This window comes from Pongo abelii, chromosome 22 (genome assembly GCF_028885655.2).
Source record: "Pongo abelii isolate AG06213 chromosome 22, NHGRI_mPonAbe1-v2.0_pri, whole genome shotgun sequence".
Lineage (NCBI taxonomy): Eukaryota > Metazoa > Chordata > Mammalia > Primates > Hominidae > Pongo > Pongo abelii.
In genome coordinates this window covers 38,391,183-38,407,522 of record NC_072007.2, presented here as the reverse complement: position 1 = coordinate 38,407,522, position 16,340 = coordinate 38,391,183, and the positions used below count along the sequence as shown (strand labels likewise).

Genomic DNA, 16,340 nt, shown 5'->3' with positions numbered 1-16,340 from the left:
GGGTGAATGACCCGGACTATCAAGATAAATCAGTCTACTACTGAATAATGGAAGTCAGGAAGAGTTTGCATAGAATGCAAGAGATCCATTAGGGTGTCTCTTAGTATTACCATGCCCTGTGATTAAAGTCAGTGGGAAACTACAACAGCCCATTCCAGGCAGGACTACAAATGGCCCAGACCCCTCAGGAATGAAGGTTTCGGTCACTCCTCCAGGAAAAAAACCATGACCTGCTGAAGTGCTTTCTGAAGGCAAAGGGAATACAGAATGGATAGTAGAAGAAGGTAGTCATCAATACGAGCTCCAACCATGTTACCAGCTGTGGAAATGAGGACTGTAATTTTCATGAGAATTTCATTCTTCTTTTGTTAAAAACATGTTTGTCCATGTATACACTTGTACTAAGAAAATATTTTTATTTTATTTTATTTTATCATGTGATATAAGGTTTATTGACTTCATATCAGCATTTAAATATTGTTAACTTTTTGTATTAGTATTTGGGTTGGGATTGGGGCATTTCCAGTTGTATGATGGATAGTTGTATTATATTAGGCATAATTACGACCTTATTATTATCTTTATTTGAAGATTCTGATCTCAGGAGATGTGTCTGGGTTCAAGTTGAGAAGACGTGAAGTTGTGATGGTTAATACTGAATGTAAACTTGATCGGATTGAAGGATACAAATTATTGATCTTGGGCGTGTCTGTGAGGGTGTTGCCAAAAGAGAATAACTTTTGAGTCAGTGGGCTGGGGAAGGCAGATCCACCCTTAATCTGGTGGGCAATTTAATCAGCTGACAGCAAATATAAAGCAGGCAGAACAACGTGAAAAGGAGAGACTGGCCTAGCCTCCCAGCCCACATCTTTCTCCCTTTCTGGATGCTTCCTGACCTTGAACATTGGACTCCAAGTTCTTCAGTTTTGGGACTTGGACTGGCTTTCCTTGCCCTTCAGCTTACAGACAGTCTATCGTGGGACCTTGTGAACATGTAAGTTAATGTTTAATAAATTCCCATATATATATAATGTTATATTATATATGTTTATTTATTCTATTAGTTCTGTCCCTCTAGGAAGGCTGACTAATACACAGGTCAATGGAATAGATGAGTGGGGCCAATCCTACATCTGCCCTTTGGATATTGGAGTTAAGTAGTCTAGCACATGGGGACACACCATCATATATTGGCCATTGGTTCAGTGCATAAAGCATCTCCTGGACCAGAATGTCCAGCTCCACAAGAGAGGCACAGTCAAGGCCTGGCTTAAAGACAGTTCTCATCTCAGGTCAAGAGGGACACAGCTGGTGGTGTTTAGTAGATAAATTGATAGAAGTGGAGCCAAGGCATTTATAACTATAAGACAAGCACTTGTCATTACTGGGTTCCCTGCAGATGGAAAACAGAACAAGCCATGGAGGCCCCAGGGATCAGGCAGGGCCAAGAGGATCTGGTGGCGGAAGGGGGAGCACATCAACAGGACCTTACAAGGCAACTTGCATGGATGCTCTGAAGCAACTTTGAGGTCTCCTTGATGAGGAAAGTTGGCTCAACCTGCTGTAGAGGTGAGTCATTTGTCTGAAGTTTATTCATATTTTATGGCCTCTTTTCAGGTGTCTGACCCTCTCTCCAAAAAAAAAAAAAATCTTATTCACTTACTTTATTGATATTCCGCTGCAGTTGGAATACATTTATTCTCACCGTCTTGGCTCCCAAAATCTGTGAATCTGATACCATTTCCTATTCTGATAGTATAATGCCACTCATACATGTTATATCTTTATTTCAGCATAGTGTTTGATGGGATCTTTTCTGGTATCTTTTTTCACAATCTCTAACACTAAAACTTAGTGTGTCTTGCAATTTTTTACAAACATATTTTTCATTTATATCAAGAGGACTTTAATTTTTGTGATAGTATAGATTAATTTCATTAGTTCCCCCGCTACTCTGTCTACCATTTAGAACTATTCCTAGACTAAAGTCTTCACTGAACTACAATAAATGTTTAGTCTAGTTTTAGTAGTTATTCCTTTTAAGGACAAATCCCATCATGTACTGTAGTTCATACAAAATGTTTTGAGTTCTGTAGATATCTTCCTGCTAACAATTTTAAATTCCAAGGTATAATTTGGGGAGATAATTAATTACACAAACATTGTGTCCTATTGGAGGAAAGACCATTCGCCATTTTTCCCTATGCATGTTCTACCTATGCTTACCTAATTCTTAGCAACCTCCTCTTGCTAGCTCCATTCCCAACCCAAGGAAAAAAGATTAACCTGCTTGTTCAAATCCATAGATATTGGTTGCATGCAATTACTAGAGGACATTGCTATTGCATGCACAATCACTGGTTATATCTTCAAAGTGAGGAGTCTAGGTCTGGAACTTCTCATTGTCATTTTTTTTTTTTTTTGTATTGTGTTGTAGAATTGGTAAGCAATGTCAGGAAGTTCTCTTAAATTTTGGTGGCCTTTCTCTGTCTTTCATGCTGTGTCTGAATGTGTAAAAAAAAAAAACCCCTCCAGCTATATGTTTTTCTCTCATGCACATATACCTGAGCCTTCTGTTCTCAACATCTAAAATGTGACCGTCTTAACATGAGAGAGGTGTTTAGGAGGTCCCTTTCTAACTTAAAGCCTAAGTCAGAGGCTTCAATTTACTTTTTCACCAGCAGAATTAGTTGCAGAACCTTGCAACCAACAAAATGACCTTTATTCCTGTTCTGTTTTGTTTATTGGTTGCCTTACTTAGTAATCACTTGGGAGAGATTCTTGACAGTGACATAGGATTTAAGCTTTCCTAGCCTCCTGACTGCAAAATGATCATAATACCATCAGACGCTATCCCTGACTTCGAAAATTGCTTCAAACATTTGATGAGAAGTTCTGTAGTTATATATAAGTCTATTTCTATGTTAGCTTTTGCTACCTGAGGACGGAGAGCATGAATTTTATTTCTTATCCCAGGCAGCAGGTATAGTGCTTGTACACTGAAGATATTTTTCCAGTGAGTCAGAACATAATCCCAAGTATATAATTTTGAAATCATATTTTTCAGATATTTGAAGTTTCTTATAAGGAAGTATTTAATTTATAATACCCCAAAAGGGATTATGCTAATTTTAAAGATGGAAATTGAGACCCCCAAGAGATTAAAGGTTATGTTTAAGTTTCCTTGAAGAGGAAGTGGCAGAATTGAGATTCCAGTGGAGATATGCCCAGCTCTAAAGCCAGCTCTTGGCAGAGCATCACTGTTTCTAAGCTAGCCCAAGGGTACAGGGAGTTTTCAAATTCTCATCCTTAGTCAGCCAACATTATCTCATGCAACTCCATATCAGTTCTCCTGGTTCTGGGCAGCCACTTGGACATTCTTGATGATGAAATATTTTGGTCTGTTGGCTGTTATGCAAGCATAGTCAACTAAAAAATATCCTTATGAGAAAGTGTCTTCTCCATTATGCTGTTTATTTACAAAAGTCTTCGAGTAAGACGAGAGAGGGAAAAGGGGAGACAGGAAATCAAGAAGTTCAATGAAGGCAAGGCAGGAACATTTGAGAGAAAGAAATGAAATTCCAGCATTTTATTAATATTTAAAAATTATTACATCGTATTATATTGGCAAGAAATCTCTATATTCTCAGGCTGGTCACTTCTGTATGGCAGAAGTCAAAGGCTGAGTCTCCAGCTTCAGCAATTGCCTCCTGCTTGTGTAAAGTTTTCTCTCTACAAGTATTCGTGATTGAAGGCTGACTAGAGAATGTGCCAGGAAGAAAATAAAAGCCAGTTCTATCATGTGCCTTTAGTTATGTACAGTCTTAATTGCACATTAGACTTGGCTACTTTGAGATAATCTTCTCTATAGTTATGATGAGCTAATGGAGTGTAGAGGTTTGGCTTTTATTGTTAAATAAATATTGCTAATTTTGATCATATTTCCTTAGTCTAACCGTTCTCTGAATCATTGTAAATAAGCAGAAAAGCAAGGGACCAGTAGCAAACCTTTTGTTATTGTGTATTTATTTCTTTGTTGACTGTTATATGATTGAGTATATTTGTTTTAATTCTACGAAAACAGTGGAAGCAGTTTATTAGAATACAAGCAATAAATAAAATAGGGGAAAAACATAATTCAGGATGTTAAAAAATAGAAATACGAACAACACATCAGGAAAAAATTGTGTAAAATATGTATGTCATAATTTTGTAAATGGTTGCTAAAATTATGTCTACAGATTTAGCTCCAAGCACTCTGGCAGCAAAAGAAGAAATGAGAAAATATATTACTTAAAAAATTTGTGTCATCTAGGAGACGCATACAACTTCTTTTAGTTGTTATTAGAGCGACAACCATACCTAAGCCCTATTGTTTGTGTACATGGGTTCTTAATGTTTTCTCAATGAATGCTTTTGATGTGCAGGCTGCAGCCAGTTGAACTCATGCTTTCTAGGGCTTTAGTCCCCTCTTCTATGAAGATTGCTCCAGACCAAATGTGCACACCTCTAGTTACTGTGGAACACAACATATGAGCAATGGCCACCAGGTTTCATTTGAGATCACGTGCCATTGAAACTCTTTAGTGATACAAGAACCAAGACTGCTTTTTGTCTTTTTGCTTCCTATTTCTGTCCCATTTCTTCTGGAATTCTAGATAATTATGAGCTACGATTTGCCCTATCCTTCTAGATTACAATGTGATGAAATCCTGCTGATTAATTTATATCTCAAATGCATGGCATTGTGAATTGGTACTATTTCTGTTCCTTTGAAGGAACACCCAATATTTGAAATCACTCTAGAGCTAGAAAAGATAGCAAAATAAAACAATCTGGTCCTGGAATATAGTAACTTTTCCTAAGGAACAGTAAGAGGGAAATATGCACCAAAGCAAAATTCTATTTTTTTTACTTTCATTATTATATACCTGAGGAAGATATTCTCATTTACAGGTGGGTAATTAACTTATAGCAATTCTAGGACATCAGGAAGCTCATCCTGCAAATTCCCTTGATTCAAAAATAGCTGAGGTTTCAATTATTTCATTTAATTGGTTGAATCTCATTGGCTTTTTTTCCAATCACTAACATGTTAATGTAAATATGTTGAACAGATTCTCTCAAGCCAGAGAATTTGTTCAGAAAATCTCTTTTATATAATGAAGGACACATGACAAATTAAATAGATTTGGATGGGATGGGAATAAGTTGAAAAAAGTGCATTTAGAATTGATTTAATGCATAACAGCTGAACCCTTAGCTATAGGACAGCTCAGCCAGGGTTCTGATTAGTATCTGATTCAATGTCAGATACATGAATGATGTAAACTTCTGTACTTACTTCATGTCTCTTGAAAGGCCTGACTTGTAGAAAGATTTGGAAATTTTGAATCATCCCAAAGCATTTCTAAATGCTCATATACAAAACTATTATTTTTTGTATTTTTAAATAGCATAGAAGTCAAATGAAAAAATAAATGATAGAGAATGTTACCTTAAGTGTGCTATATTATTGACCTTCTTACATGAAAAGTCATTTTCTAAAAAAATACAATGCAAATCTTTTCTTTAAAACAACAGGAAACTTTAAATTATTTAAATAATCGTACTTACTCTAAAATAACTAAGTGACTTACTCAAGCTTTCTTGTTAGGGATGTCTAAAAACTCTAGTGAGTTACATATAGTAAGCTGTCTTTTATGAAGTCAACATAAGAAAGATATTTCCATAATTCTTCTTTGTTTTCTTTATAACAACCTATATTATAAAAAACTTTATATTTTTCTTTTTTTTTTTTTCTGAGACAGAGTTTTGCTCTTGTTGCCTAGGCTGGAGTGCAATGGTGCGATCATGGCTTGCTGCAACCTCCACCTCTCAGGTTTAAGAGATTCTCCTGCCTCAGCCTCCCAAGTAGCTGGGATTACAGGCACCTGCCACCATGCCCAACTAATTTTTGTATTTTTAGTAGAGATGGGGTTTCACCACGTTGGCCAGGCTGGTCTCGAACTCTTGACCTCATGATCTGCCCGCCTCAGCCTCCCAAAGTGCTGGGATTACAGGTGTGAGCCACTGAGCCATGCTGCAAAACCTTTATCTTTAACAGCACATGGATGGCTATTGACAGTTCATAAACAAACGAAAAATAAACATTTCACCTAAAGATTTGATCATCTGTAGGTTGTGTATGTAATATAGTCACAGAACATTATGACATCATATAAGCATTATAAATATAAATTAAACACAGTCTTTAATATGATTAATATTGTCATCTGGCTTTTGTTAATAATTTTGATAACCACTGAATGGAAACAAAATGAGATTTCAAAAGTGCAAATAATGTGCACTTTTTAGAGAAGGTAAAAAACACAATTTCTTTTTTCCTTTAGTAGGCCCACAGCCAAGCCATTGAGAGACAAGCCCATGGGAGACAAATTAGCTCATGCAGCTGAGATGTCCTGGAGATTTTCCACAGCACCACTTGGCCAGTGCCTAGACAAGGTAATTTACCATATCTCTAAATGTCCTACTCCCAAGAGCACATTCATCTTGCCTCCCCTTGAGGCAGATCCCTTGAAAAGTTTCATGTTTATGAACATGGAGTAGTATCGTTTGGCCAGCAAAATTAGGAAATGAATTGTGTTTTCAGTAACTCATCTATTACCTTACTTCAGAGTGATTAAACTCATAGTACTTGATGAAAATAACCAACTTAAAATGAGGAATGAGCATAAAATATGGTTATGCCCTCAGAGTTCCACCTGTGACAAGAAATGATAATCAAATCAGCTGGGCATTATCAAGCAAAATGATGGTAAGTAAAACAGATATAATTTTAGAATCATCATTAAATAATGGAAGAGATATATTTTTATTTAGGTTTGTTTTGATACCAACAGGAATCTTTTTTCAAAGTCTGAATCTCATTAGAAAAAGCATGAAAATACATTGAAAGGCATTTATGATTTAAAAAGATGTTAGAGGGCTTGAGGAACTTATAGACAAACATTATTATTTTGAAAAGAAAATTGGCCAAAACCTTCTGAAATGTTAACCTCAAAGAGAGAAATGAGTAATGTTAGTTAACAGTTTTGATTCTAATCAACCTAAATGCCCATCAATGATAGACTAAATAAAAAAAAAGTGCTACATATATATACCGTGGAATACTATGTAGCCATAAAAGTAATGAGATGGTGTCCTTTGCAGGGACATAGATGGAGCTGGAGGTCATTATCCTTAGCAAACTAATGCAGGAACAGAAAACCAAATACCACATGTTCTCCTTTATAAGTGGGAGCTAAATCCTAAGAACACATGGACACATAGATGGGAGCAACACACACTGGGTCCTATCAGAAGGTGGAGGTTAGGAGGAGGGAGAGAGGATCAAGAAAAATAACTGTTGGCACTAGGCTTAGTACCGACAGTTGAAATAATCTGTTCAACAACCCCCCGTGACACAAGTTTACATACATAACAAGTTTACGTATATAACCAACCTGCACATGTACCCATGAACTTGAATTAAAGTTAAAAAGGAATTTTGATTCTTAAGAAAGTGGGAGAAAAGTTAACTAGATTAAAAATATTGATGAAATACTTTGAAAAGATATATAAATATGTATTGTTTTTCTGTGTCTAAACTTCTTAAAACTAGAAATAGTTTAATATTAGAAATTTCCTAAAATATTAATGATACACCACAACACTCTTTTGAGTATTATTTTTTTTTTCCAATTTATACCCAGTTTAAAGAAATCATGGTTTCTACTTTGTACTTAGAAAACTACCTCTTTTGATCTAATCCATTATATGTAGTCAAACTAAGTGTGTCAAATGCACATTTATAGAAATGTTCACTTTGTGGGCAAAATAAAGTATGGGAGTGGTGTGTTTTTCTCCTGACACAGATAACTACTTCTTCATGATAGACACAATCATTTCTTGTGTCTTATTTATCTGCCTTTCTTTCACCTGCTTGATTTTTTTTGTATTTCTGATAAAATTACGTTTTTTAATTACTGAAATGTTTATGAACATATCTGTTCTGATCCAGAGCAAAGATATGGATGCTCATAAGGTTCTCACAGCAGAGAAATTACAGTGGTTTGGGGGGAGGGGGTTACTAATAGCAGCTTCTGGAACAACCGCAAAGGCATTATAGGAGTTGGGGAAAACCACGGTTAAGTCAGGCTCTAGATCTTTTATTTATGTATGGTTCTAGAGCTTCTGATCTATTGGGCAGAAAAGCAATGAAATAAAAACATTAAGAGAGAGATACAGAGGTGGGTGTGTGGTGGGTGTGAGGAGGAGAACCAGATGGATGATGGTTCAGGCACAAATTTGGAAATGTGTTTGAATCTCAAATCCAAATACATTCCCCTAATACGAAGAAAAATCTGTTTGCATTAAAAAAAATCTGTAAGAATATGCAACACATCTTTTTCTTTCCTTCCAAATCAAGTAGTACCTAAACGACCAGCAAATAAGGAACAATGCATCTATTTTTAAAGAAGTATATTTTCCGAGTTTGTTCCTTGCCAATCCAGTATGCCATACTTCTCACTCTGACTTAAGGTATCTGCAACCACATTCTTCTTGTTATCCAGACGATGGCATGGTGATATTTTCTCAAAGCCTTGGTTTAATTACTTGGATTAGTTGTTACTTACTCACACATTGGGCTTTTCTCACATTTTGTTTTGTTTCAGAAAGTATATTTTAATGTAAAACATACCAGGCTATTCTTTGGTATGACACCTGACGGGAAGCTTGGATCAGGTTGAGTATGGCACAAAGTCTCATGCATCATTCCTGTGCCTAAGTGACAATCTCAGTTGAGACCTTCAGTTTTCCCGCCTTATCTATCTCAACGTCTGGGTTCCTTTCCACTTTGCCATTCCTCATCCCTCCACTGACTGCCATATTGATTTTTCAAAATGTAAATATAATTATGCCACTCATCTTCCAAAATTTCTTAAGTAATTGCTTATAACCCACAATATGATAGAAAAACTGAGAGTGGTGTAGAGGATCCTTTAGGCCTGGGACCTGCCTACCTGCTCAGCATTATCTGCTCCACCCTCATTAACCCCCTCTGCACTGGCTGTACTGAGAAGTTTGGTATCCTCCCAAAGTTATCATGACATGCTGCCCTTTTGGCTGACCAGCTCTTGCTACCTGCTGCGAGAGAACACCTACTCTCCCTTCAAGTCCAAATGTTATCTATCCTGTTGAATGAGAAATATCATTAAATACATCTTTTTCCCTTCTCTGGCATCTTGTGTGTAATTCAGAACACCAGTCATTATTGTCTTGAAATTCTTCTAATCCAGCACTTTCACATAGGGGTCTTTCAATAATTCCTTGCTGAAATAAAGAATAAATGAAAAATAAATAGGTGCTTAGCAAATATTAAGAACATCAGAAGTTTTATTGCTGTCTTGTACGAAGTTGCTGGAAACGTTTGAGATCACATATAATATAATCAATATCTGCATATGGCTGGAAATTTTACTACCAGATCATCATCCTACAATGAAACATTTTTTGAAAAAGATTGTCTATGTCAGATACACCTTAGTTTGAAAGCATTTTAAACTTAGTTAATCTAACTTCTATATTATATTCATGAGAAAAATCAAGTCCAGGAAGGTGAAAGGAATTCACTGTAACACAGCTGAAATTAAAGGTGGGGCAGAACTAAACCAAGGTATACAGATACTCAGGCAATCATCATAATAAAAAATGAGGTCTTTATTATGAAAACAAATTGATGAAAAAAATTACAAATGAGTTCTTATTTTTATTCACCTAACTTATGTAGTCATTAAATGTCTATTGTCGCTATGTTCAGGACACCATGCTATTATGAATGTTATGGTGTTATGGATACAAAACAAACAGCACATAGATTCTTCACTTAAAAAATTCATGTTTCACCTCTTGTCTCCTCTTTCCCTTCCACTATCCTTCCTCTCTACCTAAGAACACTTCATAGTGTCCTAAGTTGGGCCTTCGGCTAAATTATTTAAGTAAATTTAATGGTGGAAACAATAAATAAGCACAGCACAGAGAATCCTTATAGTCAGGCTGTGGATCAGATTCTATCTCTAAGCTCTGAGGCCTTAATAGGTCAATTTATTTTTACGAGCTTTGGTTTATAACTCTGAGGGGTCATAGTGATCTCTGCTTGTCTCTGCCACAGGCTACTTTGAGAAGAAATGATGGAAATGCTTCATTTCAAAGCATTGGCTTTGGCATCAAAGAAGGTGGTTTTGAATCTCTGCTCTGTTACTTATTAGCTGTATGCATGTCTCTTCATGTTGAAAATGGGTTATATTTTCCACCTTATCATTGTTAGGATTACCAATATCATAAGTAAGGATAAAGGTCTGATGTTTAGGACAGTCTCAATTAATATAAATCTTACTCATTTTAGGAACATTTGGGAGTACTTTATCAGTCCTAAAGTTCTGTAGACACCTTAGAAATTATTTCTCCCCAGACACATGCTATCTAAAGCCTGCCATTGACGAGATGGCTGGCCGAGTTGCATTAGCCTGGATATTGGTGGTCTTATGATTTCCTTCGAATCCACATCTTAACTACAAAGATCAGCAATAATGCTGGGTGCACATAAATGGCCTAGGAGCCTGAGGCTATGTGAAATGAGGACTACTCTGGAGTAAATTGTCATGTTCAAAAAATAAATAATGAGTCAGACCATGCCTAATTCTACAGGAAAGAGATTAGTTGCAGCAAAAAACATGTGGAGTTAATTTGGTTAGAAAAGAAAAAATTAACATCTTGAATTCCACACAAAGACTCGTACTCCTTGGAGTTCGTGGGATTATTTACAGAGCCCCACTGTAACCCTGCATAAACGTAGTAGGTAGGTTATAAAGCAGCAAATCAAGGATGACTATTGTTCTATTGTTACAGTGAAGGTTTCTGTTTTATATGCATTATAAACCTTGTTCCACATATGTAGCCTTTACTGATATGGGACCTAGGGACTTTTGAGGGAATTGAAACAAGAAGTGAGATTTACATAATGCTCTCTCGAGTTCCATTTTGGCTAAATTTTAAGACATGATTTAAAAATAATGTATACTTGGAACGAGTCAGAAGAGAGCGCTTGTTTCTACAATGTGGACGTCAGCTGTAGCTTGCATAATATAAATCTTTTATTAATTCAGTGTCCCAATTGACTGCTAAATTTTGTCATTCAGAACTTGAAGTTGCTTTCAAGTTTGCTTTTTGGGATAGTTCCTGCAATTACTATGAATTTTCATAGTTGTGTAGATCCTTGGCTTCATCACTTTTACTTTCTTTTGTATTTGATGCAGGAAGAATAGAACTTGCTTCTGGCTGATTCCATCTGTAGACTTGTCCCTAAGCCTCTGTTTTATTCTGCCATGTTCTTGGACTTTTCTTTCTCTCCAGCCTTAGATAAAAGGCGTCTTTTCCCAAGTGCCATTTTCAGTGTTGTTGTTTTTTTAAAGAACTTTCTGCAAATGGTTGTCAAAGGATCTTCTATGACACAACACTGGAACAGATAAAAGAAGCAGTACTTTAGAAATAACCAAATCATCACCATTATGCACTAATTCAGCTCATCTAGAAAAAGAGTTACATAGGACCGGGCGCGGTGGCTCATGCCTATAATGCCAGCACTTTGGGAGGCCGAGGCGGGCGGATCATCTGAGGTTGGGAGTTCAAGAACAGCCTGACCAACATGGAGAAACCCCGTCTCTACTAAAAATACAAAATTAGCCAGGCGTGGTGGCGCATGCCTGTAATCCCAGCTACTCGAGAGGCTGAGGCAGGAGAATCGCTTGAACCCGGGGAGGCAGAGGTTGCAGTGAACTGAGATGGTGCCATTGCACTCCAGCCTGGCAACAAGAGCGAAACTCTGTCTCAAAATAGAAAAAAAAAAAGAAAAGAAAAAGCAAAAGAGTTACATAAAGAGATTGTCTAATTTATTATATTTCCCAGGGTTTTCTCCATAGCTGAAGACACTTGCATTTTCTTATAATAAAACCAAGGTAGTAAAATCCTCTTTTACTTGAATTACTTTGTTGTTTTTCAATAATACATTTGGCATTCATAAAATGCTTTTTTTTGCAAACACTTTGAAATTAATTTTTTTTTTTTTTGAGACAGAGTCTCGCTCTGTTGCCCACACTGGAGTACAGTGGTGCGATCTCAGCTCACTGCAAGCTCCGCCTCCTGGGTTCACACCATTCTCCTGCCTCAGCCTTCCGAGTAGCTGGGACTACAGGCACCTGCCACCACACCTGTCTAATTTTTTGTATTTTTAGCAGAGATGGGGTTTCACCATGTTAGCCAGGATGGTCTCAATCTCCTGACTGCATGATCTGCCCGCCTCGGCCTCCAAAAGTGCTGGGATTACAGGCATGAGCCACTGTACCCGGCCTGAAATTAATTTTGTTTTAATCAAGAAATGTATTTTTTAAGGCATTAAAACTTTAGATGCATATTATTTTTTCTTAAATTCCTGAAGTTTAAAATGGAAAGATTTTACAAAAGTGTATTAAAATTTCATTATAGGATGATATATGTTTACATAAATATTATTTGCAGCCATATACACACACACTATATACATGTACATACACACTATATACATGTACACATATACATTAATGATTTAAATTCTCACAATGCAAAATAAATGGTTCTAGATTCATAATTATGTCAGTCACAATAATCTTTATGTTTTCTGTTTTCTCCAAATTCTCAAATAATACTTTAAAAATTACTACTTTTTTTTTTTTTTTTTTTTTTTAAGACAGAGTCTCACTCTGTTGCCCAGGCTGGAGTGCAGTGGTGTGATCTCAGCTCACTGCAACCTCAGCTTCCTGGGTTCAAGCGATTCTTCTGCTTCAACCACCTGAGTAGCTGGGATTACAGGCTCGTGCCACCACGCCTGGGTAATTTTTTTTTAATTTTTATTTTTAGTAGAGACGGGGTTTCACCATGTTAGCCAGGAAGGTCTTGATCCCCTGATCTCATGATCTGCCTGCCTTGGCCTCCGAAAGTGATGGGATTACAGGCGTGAGCCACAGCACCTGGCCAAAAATTTCTACTTTTTTATTAGTGTTATGTAACAGGCAGTACATCATGTGCTTTCCACATATTCATTCATTCATTCTTCACAATAATTCTCAGTCATATGAAGTATTTTTCCTATTAATACCAAGCTGAGAGACAAAGTAACTCAAGTTCCTACAGCTTTTGAGAGGCAGAGAGGAATTATATTCACTCCCTTATCTTAACCACTACATTGACCCTTTTGCTTATCACATTAACTTTTGTTATAATCAAAAGGATGTAATGAAAAACACCTTTAGAAACTCAAATACAATACAATCGTAGTAAGCCCATAGAGTATACATCAGTAATACAGAAGGAATAAAGGACAGTAAAATATAGCTATTTTTTATTCTAAGCAAATGATGGAAAAACACTATTTCATGAAATAGAAACATTGGGTTGAGATTAATAATTTGAAATATGGAAAGCTTACTGATATATTTTCAAATAGCAATTAAGATCTAGGCAGAAAATTAAAACCACTTTAGGTTTTTCAAACTGAGGTTATTTGATACAGGAATTGGGTAAGAGACTTGAGAGCGGGGCCACCCAGAAATCAGCAACAACAAGGAAGCTGTTAACATCACACCTGAAGCTCAGTGAGAGCAGGTGTTGTTACCATTGGAATCCAGAAATCATGGCTGCCTCCCAGCTGCTTGTAAATAGGAGGGATGGGCTGGAGAAAAGAGCTAGAGGCGCGGAGGAAGCAGCTACAACCAGAGACATCACAGGAAGGAGAGAGAAAGGGAAATGCCCTATCTCCTGCCTCTAGAATTCCAATGATTGCATCCAGCCTTCTATTTCACACCCAACCTGGAAACCTGACACCAAGGGCTTCACAAACAATGTAAGTTCCTGAAAAATGCAGTAAAGCTAAAGATAGGCACAATGTAGATCTGAGAGAAAGCAGTTCAGTTATCCTCCCTCCTCCACAGTTCACCAAAATTTAACGGGGTGAATTTGGATAAATCATCAAACTACTGTGAAACTGCTTCTTTATGTAGAAAATAAAAATATTAGATGCTACTCCTGCCTCATAGGAATATTGAGTGAAGCAAATGAGATGATTGGTATGAATGCTTTGTCTATGTGGCAAGGCTCAATAAAAATATAAACTTTTACCATGTTGGTATTTAATAAAGTACAACAGTTCTTGTTCTATTGATTAAAGAACTCTAGCAACAATTGCAACTGGTGAGAGCTTTTATTGATCATTTTAAAACAATTTTTAAAGGTATAATTATCTTTTTTGAACTTTTAAGTTCAGGGCTACATGTGTAGTTTTGTTACACAAGGCAACTTGTGTCATGAGGGTTTGTTGTACAGATTATTTATCACCCAGGTATTAAGCCTAGTACCTGTTAGTTATTTTTGTTGATCCTCTCTGTCCTCCCATCCTCCACCCTCCAATAAGCCCAGTGTGTTGCTCCCCACTATGTGTCCATGTGTTTTCATTACTTAGCTCCCACTTATAAGTGAGAACATGTGGTATTTAGTTTTCTGTTCCTGTGAGTTTCTGAGAATACTGACCTCCAGCTCCATCCATACCCCTATAAAGGACATGATCTCATTCATTTTTGTGGTTGTGTAGTATTCCATGGTGTATATGTATAAGTCAATAAGTTGTAGATTTTAAAATAACTTCATGAGCTTATATACCTACAAAAATATATGATTATTTTTATTTTCAATTTTTGTGAGTACATAGCAGGTGTATGTATTTATGGGATGAATTAAATATTTTGATGAAAAACATGAAAAACACAAAATGTTTTAATATAGTCATGCAATATGAAGTAAACACATCATGGAGAATGGTGTGTCCATCCCCTCAAGCACTAATCTTTTGAGTTGCAAGCAATACAATCACACTCTTTAAGTGATATTAAAATCTACAATTATTATTGACTGTAGTCACCCTATTGTGCTATCAAATAATAGGTCTTATTCATTCTTTCTACCTATTTTCTTTGTACCCATTAACCATCCCAAACTTTTCCCCAACCCCTCACTACCCTTCCCAGCCTCTAGAAACCATCCATCTATGCTCTGTGTCCATGAGTTCAATTGTTTTGATTTTAAGATCCCACAATTAAGGAAGGACATGCAATGTTTGGCTTTTTGTGCTTGGCTTATTTCACTTAATGACCTCCAGTTCTATCCATGTTGTTGCAAATGAATGGATCTCATTCTTTTTTATAATTGAATAGCATTCCATTGTGTATGTGTACCACATTTTGTTTATCCATTTGTCTCTTGATGGTCACTTAGATTGCTTCCAAATATTAGCTATTGTAAAGAGCGCTACAACAAACATAGAAGTGCAAACATCTCTTCAACATATTGATTTTCTTTATTTTGCTTATATACCCAACAGTGGGATTACTAGATTATACGGTAGCTCAGTTTTTAATTTTTGAGGAATCTCCAAGCTGTTCTCCATAGTAGTTGTACTAATTTACATTGCCACCAACAGTGTACAAGGGTTTCTTTTTCTCCACGTTCTAGCCAGCATTTGTTATTGTCTGTCTTTTGCATGTAAGTCATTTTAACTTGGGTGAGATGATATCTTATTGTAATTTTGATTGGCATTTCTCTGATGATCAGTGATGTTGGGCACCTTTTCGTATGCCTGTTTTCCATTTGCATGTCTTCTTTTGAGAAATGTCTATTCAAATCTTTTGCCCATTTTTGATTAGGTTATTAGATTTTTTCCTATGGAATTGTTTGAGCTATTTATACATTCCAGTTATTAATCTCTTGTTCAGATGGGTGGTCTGCAAATCTTTTCTTCTATTCTGTGAGTTGTCTTTACACTTTGTTGATTGTATCCTTTGCTGCACACTACAGCACTACTGTATATTCTCACAAGCAATATATGGTTGTTCTAGTTTCTCCATATTCCTGCTTTTAAAGCTTTTTAAGCTTAAGCTTTTTAACTTGATGTAATTTCATTTGTTCATATATGCTTTGGTTGCTTGTGCTTCTGGAGTATTGCTCAAGAAATCTTTGATCAGACCAATAACCTGCAAATTTCCCCAATGTTTTGTTGTAGTAGTTTCATAGTTTGAGGTTTTAGATTTAATTGTTTAATCCATTTTGATTTGCTTTCTGTATATGGTGAGAGATAGGAATTAACTTAGCCAAAGAAGTGAACGATTTGTATAATGGAAACTATAAGACACTGAAGAAAGAAAACACAAAGAAAACAC

At 36.3% G+C, this 16,340-nt stretch overlaps 1 long non-coding RNA gene across 1 annotated transcript; it reads left to right on the top strand.

Moving 5' to 3' along the window:
* The first annotated feature begins 520 nt into the window (after positions 1-520).
* LOC129052442 (uncharacterized) lies at positions 521-6,598 on the top strand. The gene is made up of 3 exons (XR_008517486.2): positions 521-994; positions 1,400-1,569; positions 6,393-6,598. It is a non-coding gene; the product is annotated as an uncharacterized LOC129052442 (long non-coding RNA).
* The last annotated feature ends 9,742 nt before the right edge of the window (positions 6,599-16,340 follow it).